The sequence below is a fragment of the Quercus lobata genome, chromosome 8, assembly GCF_001633185.2.
Source record: "Quercus lobata isolate SW786 chromosome 8, ValleyOak3.0 Primary Assembly, whole genome shotgun sequence".
NCBI lineage: Eukaryota > Viridiplantae > Streptophyta > Magnoliopsida > Fagales > Fagaceae > Quercus > Quercus lobata.
The window spans coordinates 36177686-36184300 of NC_044911.1; positions in this window are offsets into that span (position 1 = coordinate 36177686).

A 6615-nucleotide genomic window follows, 5' to 3' on the forward strand; every position below is an offset into this window, starting at 1 on the left:
TCAAAACCCAAGAAATCCAATCATCCTAAAAGTAAGAAACAACACAAACCTCAGTGGTTTTGTCACTTTTATGGTGGAGTTGGGCATACTCGCCCAAATTGTTTTAAGTTGCAAACCACAAAGCAAGCAACTAAACAAAAAGTGTTTGTGCCAAAAGCACAAGATCCTATGACACTTATTCATGAATTGGTAAAGGCTCTTAACCTTTATGCCAATGCTGGAGTTGATCAACAATCTAATGTGTCTAGAAACTCCAATACTAAGTTTGCATCTAAGAAAGTGTGGATGCTAAAGACTCAATCCCAGTGAGTTTGTATGACATGGTCCTCGTGCTTTAACTCTCAATCTTTTTTACCAAAATGTTTTTGATTAGGATTTTTTTTTTTTTTTTTTTTTGGTATTACTGTAAGGTTGAATTTAATCAACCATCTTGTTGGCTTTATTCCATGCCAAATTTGCTTGTATTTCAACAATTAGTAACCTTGTATTTAGGTGGGATTTTTGTAAGGGTAGTGAGTAAGATAGTGTGATAAAATGCTCAAGAGTGTGCAAGAAAAATAGAGACTCGCGACTGGATCTTGCGGCTGACTCACGGCTGCAAGCCGCCAGAAGATGCACACGTACCAGGCATGCCAGAAGTTGAAGCGTCATGCTAGCTGGAGCACTACAAGACAAAATAGGACAACTGGCCATTCTGTTATCTCGCAGCTGGATCTCGCGACTCAGTCAAGTCGCGAGGCCAAGCCGCGAGCCAGCCCTGTTTTGAAAAACCTGACTCTTCACATTCCATTCTCACCCCAATATAAATACCCCTTATACCCACGAAAGAAAGAGAGCTTCCAGAGAGAATTTTGAGAGAGAAACCCTAGAGTAAAACAAGATTGATTCATCCACAATCTTCACATAAGAGAGTCTTCAAATTCCTCTACTCTCTTCCTCTCCATTGTTAAATTCTTGAAAGGCCTTTTACCAAAACCTTTTCTCGTCATATCCATTACTATGAGAGGGTTACTTGGTGTTCTGGGAAGCAGTTAGGAAGGAACCAATTTACATTGGTTGATGCTATGGTCAAGTAGTGGAATCCAGGAAACTAGAAAATAAATAGATTCGACGCAACCTCGTTGGAGCAAGAAACTTGGAGGGTTTAGGTACACTGGGTAGATTAGGCTTGGAGGATCTATTGCTGTTCATGTATCTCAACTACATTTTCTAGTGGATTACTTACCGCTTGGAGGACGGCGAAGAGGTTTTACGCCGAGGGCTTCGGTTTCCTCTTCGATAACACATTGTGTGTTGTCCTTATGTTTGCATCTCTCTTCCCTTTATCTTTGCCTTTTATTTTCTACCGTGGATGTGATTTTAATTGACTTAGATTGTTTACCAATTCTGTTTATAGCTTGTGTTCATTTTCTGCACACTAGTTGTTTGTCATAAAGCTTGAATTGGTTATTTTGTAATTGGGGGTCTAAACGTTCAAGGGTGTTTTATACACTATTTGAACTTTCAATTGGTAACAGAGCAGGTACACTTTTATTGGTTTTATTACCATAGTGTGATCCTTGACCCCATATTGAGATGGACCGGTCACAATCCCTAGATGCACCTCCATATTTTGATGATAGTAATTATGCTTTTTGGAAGGTTCGCATGAGAGCATTTTTATGTTCCATTGATGAATCAGTTTGGGATACTGTTGATATAAGTTGGACCAGGCCTGAGGAAGCCAAATCCACATGGGATAAGGCAGCACTCGCCGCATCTAATACTAACAGTAAAGCACTTAACGCAATTTTCTGTGCTGGGTCTCCAGATGAGTTTCACAAGATTTCTCACATTACCATTGCCAAAGAAGCATGGCAAATACTGGAGACCACCTACGAAGGCACGAAGAAAGTGAAAGACACTAAGCTCCAGATGCTGACCACTCAGTTTAAGGAGCTCAAAATGAGTGAGGATGAGTCCTTTGACTTTTTCTATAGCAAGTTGAATGAGGTGGTTGTCAGTAAGTTCAATTTAGAGGAGAAAATGGAGGATTCTAAAATAGTAAGGAAGATCCTTTGGTCATTGCCGGAAAGTTTTCATGCCAAAGTGACAGCGATTGAAGAGAGTAAGGACCTTGATGACATCAAAGTCCAAGAGCTGATTGGTTCCCTTCAGACTTATGAAATGTCACTGTCCACTCAACGAAAGAACAAATCTCTTGCTCTTGAGACCATTAATGAAAAGTTGGAATTCCATGACTCATTGGATGAGGATGTGGTTGACAAAGATGTTGCATACCTTGTGAAAAATTTTTGAAAATTTTTGAAATTCAAGAATAATGGTAAATTTGGTCATAAAGGGAAATTCCAAAGTTCAGGAAGGGAGAAAAGGGAATTCAAAAAGAAAGATGGAAAAGAATCCCAATCTACATAAGGTGTCACTTGTTTTGAATGCAACGGGCATGGACACTTTAAGAAAGAATGTCCGAATTATCTGAAATCGAAAGGCAAGGTGTATGCCACGACACTGAGTGACTCGGATTCATCCAACTCAGATTATGAGGAAAGCTATGATGAAGAAGGGAATTATTCTACTTTTATGACTATTGCCCATGTTGAGTCTTCAGACGAGTTGAATTTGCTTGTACGAGAACTTGGAGAACATAGTGATGAAGAATCGTTGGAAGTTGTTGAAGAATCAGATGTTGAAGAAGATGAAAGCATAGCCAATCTTCAAGAGAATTATAACTCACTCATGGAGAAGTCGGGTGAGTACATAAGGGTGGCCAAGGCAGTTGTGAAAAAGATAAAGAAGGCAGAGGAGGACTATAAAAGTCTCCTAATTCGCTATAAGGAGGTCAAATGTGAGATAGAAACACTGAATGGTAAGTTGTCATAAGCCTACACAAAAGTGAGATTTCTTGAGCAAGAGGTTGTGCAAGCAAATGCTAAGATAGAAAGGGTCTCCACCAAGAAGCTCAATGATGTTATTTCATCTCAAAAGAATTTTTCAAACAAATCCGGGTTGGGATATACCGAAGGGAGTAGCTCATCTGGAAATATCACCAAAGAAGTGAAGTTTATAAAGGTCAAAGAGTCAGTTGAAGTTGTCCCTATTGTTGAGAAGCCCAAGATAGAGGAGAAGAGAAATGTGGAGAACCAACGGATGTTGAACAACCCTCGTAATCAATCTGTGGGCAGGTCTAAATCTCGAGCCAAGTCTCGTCCTCGACCACAAAGAGGTCCTAGATCGAACTATGTGTGTCATCACTGTGGACTTTAAGGGCATACTCAACCAAATTGTCAAAAACTGAGAGTAATGAATAATGCAATTGCTCCAAGGTCACGAGGACCTAGAAATGACAAGAGAAATTGGGTTGGTGAACCATCAAGAGATCAAAGTTGTGATCCCGGAATGATGGACGTAATGAAGATGATTGGTGCTTTCACCAACTGCTTGGAGAGCTTCACATAAAGGTTTGAAAGCCCTAACTCTCATACCCAATCCTATAAGGAAATCACCCCAAACGCAAGTGACGTGTGGGTGAAAAATGGTACACATGCGTAAGCATTACAACATGTCCATGCATCAATACTTCCTATGCTTTGTGACTTTGTTTGATTATTCATTGTGTGGGTTGTAATTTGTTTTTTTGTTTTTGCATTCTATCATTTAAATTTTTTTTAATGTTGCCCTTGATCAATCTTTTCCTTCTTATGTGTCAAAAATCCAAAAACCACAGAAAAAGTAGAAAATCAAAAGGTTTGATCGACATTTGAAAGTTCAAATATGTGTATAAACACTCTTGAACGTTTAGACCCCCAATTTACAAATTAACCAATTCAAGCTTTATATCAAACAACTAGTGTGCGGAAAATGAACATAAGCTATAACATAGAATTGGAAAAACTATCTAAGCCAAATTAAAATCACAACCCACAGCAGATAATAAAAGGCAAAGATAAAAGGGAAGGAAGATGCAAACACAAAGACAACACGCGATGTGTTATCGAAGAGGAAACCGAAGCTCTCGGCGTAAAACATCTCCGCCGCCCTCCAAGCGGTAAACAATCCACTAGAAAATGTAGTTGGGATACATGGACAACAATAGACCCTCCAAGCCTAATCTACCCAGTGCACCTAAGCCCTCCAAGTTTCTTGCTCCAACGAGGTTGCGCCAAACCTTTTTATTTTCTAACTTCCCGGATTCTGCTACTAGACCATAATATCAACCAATGTAGATTGGTTCCTTCCTAATTGCTTTCCAGAACACCAAACAGCCTTCTCACAGTGATGAATATGGTGAGAACAAGGTTTTGGTAAAATGCCTCTCAAGGGTTTTACAATGGAGAGGAAGAGAGTTGAGGAATTTGAAGAAACTCTAATGTATTGATTGTAGGTGAATCAATCTTGTTTTACTCTAGGGTTTCTCTCTCAAAATTCTCTCTGGAAGCTCTGTTTCATTTGTGGGTATAAGGGGTATTTATACTGGGGTGAGAGGAAAATGTGAAACGTCAGGTTTTTCAAAACAGGGGTGGCTCGCGGCTTGACTGAGTCGCGAGACCCAGTCGCGAGATAACCGTATGGCCAGTTGTCTTGTTTTGTCCTGTAGTGCTCCAGCTAGCATGACTGTTCACCTTCTGGCATGCTTGGCACGTGTTCTGCATCTGGCAGCTTGCAGCCGCGAGTCACCCGCGAGATCAAGCCGCAAGTCTCTGTTTTCTTGCACACTCTTGAGCAATCAACACTCTATCTCACTCACTACCCTTACAACAAATCCACCTAAATACAGGGTTACTAAATGCTGAAATACAAGCAAATTTGGCACGGAATAAAGCCAATAAGATGGTTGATTATATTCAACCTTACAATCTCCCCCTTTGGCTATTCCGTGACAAAACCCTAAAACAGACTCTAGACTTAACATGTGAGTTGAGAACAGTTGAGCAAAACTCACTCACACCTAACTCTAGAAGCTGTGAAGCACTTGAATCATAAGAACATAAAACTCCTGAAACACAACAATATACCATTATCATTGTATGCAGAAAAGTATGAAATGCATATGAAACAGACTTAAGGTGATCAAGTAAAGATGAAGTGAGGTATCAAATCATGGCTTGATCAACCAAGTAATCACCACAAGGTAGTGATCACAGTGTTCATTCACACTTGTAATGAACACTTAAACATACAAGTTAACAGGAACAAAGCAAGTTACTTGTATGCCTAACACTCAACCAATGCATAATACACTAAGTATATGCATCTAGGAACAATCCTACAAGGGCACAAGAGTGACAGTACTTAAAAGAAAATGCAATACATTTAGATAGAAGTACTAATTTAAACAAAGCATAAAAGGCTGCATAAAGCATGGTACAAACCATAAAGCCTACAAATATGGATAAAACATAACCCTAAAAGCTTACATAAACAACATGGGTACAAAATACAATATATACTGAATAACATCAACAATATATAAAGAGAGTAAACCAAGTTTATAAGATAAGAGTTAGAAACAAATATACACCAAAACCACAATGTATCAAACCCATAAAAACACTAAATACCCAAAAACATAAACACAGATAAACAATGTCTAATTTTGACTGCTCCCCCTCAACATCTTACACCCCCTTAAGAGCTGCTTTTTTGCTTCTCATCAACAAAACAGAAACTTATATGTCTCATTCTTTTTTACTGGAATGGCCAAAGGGTCACTGTCTATGCTGGGTGGTGAAGCTGTCAAGTTTTACAGACAAAATATCAATCTGGTCCTGCATGGTTGCCATCCTCTCAGAGTGCTCGGTCTGGACCCCTCTGATTCCATCAAGTCGTTCCAGAATGACTTGAAATGCATCTGGAGGTGTATCTGAAGAAGTTGATGCTCTAGTCCTTTTGCCACTTCTCCTGGGTGTTGAGGTTGATGCATGCCTTGTTGCCTCTGCCTCAGTCTCCATTGGGACACCCTCTCCTTCATCACCTTCATCTTCTTCACCTGGAAGCCGAACACTTATCCTTTTGAAGGTTAGCTTGTTAATTGCAGAAGGTGTGGACATGAGACTGATGTCTCGAGGGATTGGAACACCCTTCTTTCTAAAGATCCTCATGAGTAGACTAGGGAAGATCAGTTTTGTTCTAGAAGTGGTTCTAGTCTCATCCACAATAGTGTCATATATGTGAGAACTGATGTCAATGAAAGTCTTTTCTTTGAGGTCCATCAGAAAAATTGCTCTTGCACTGTTGATTGTAGTCAACTTCCTTATGGGATATAGGTTAAACATCATGATTATAGTGAGACACCTCATGTCCACTAGAAAAGCTGTGGTATTCAGACATTTCCCTTCTCTCTGTCCACCTATCCTCTGTTGTACAGTTTCAATAGACAGAATCCTATCTTTGTAATTGACAAACTCTTGATCTTCTAATCCTTCAAGACCTAACACATCATCAATGTCATGTGCATCCAAAGTGAACTCTTTACCTCTAACCCAGCAGCTTAGATCATCCTCCTTTATCACAGCATTAGAATAAAACTCCCTAATCAGGGGTTCACACACAACTGGGAGATCACACAGAAGCTTTTCCCATCCTCTCCCTTCAAAACAGCTGGGTATAAAAGTGCCA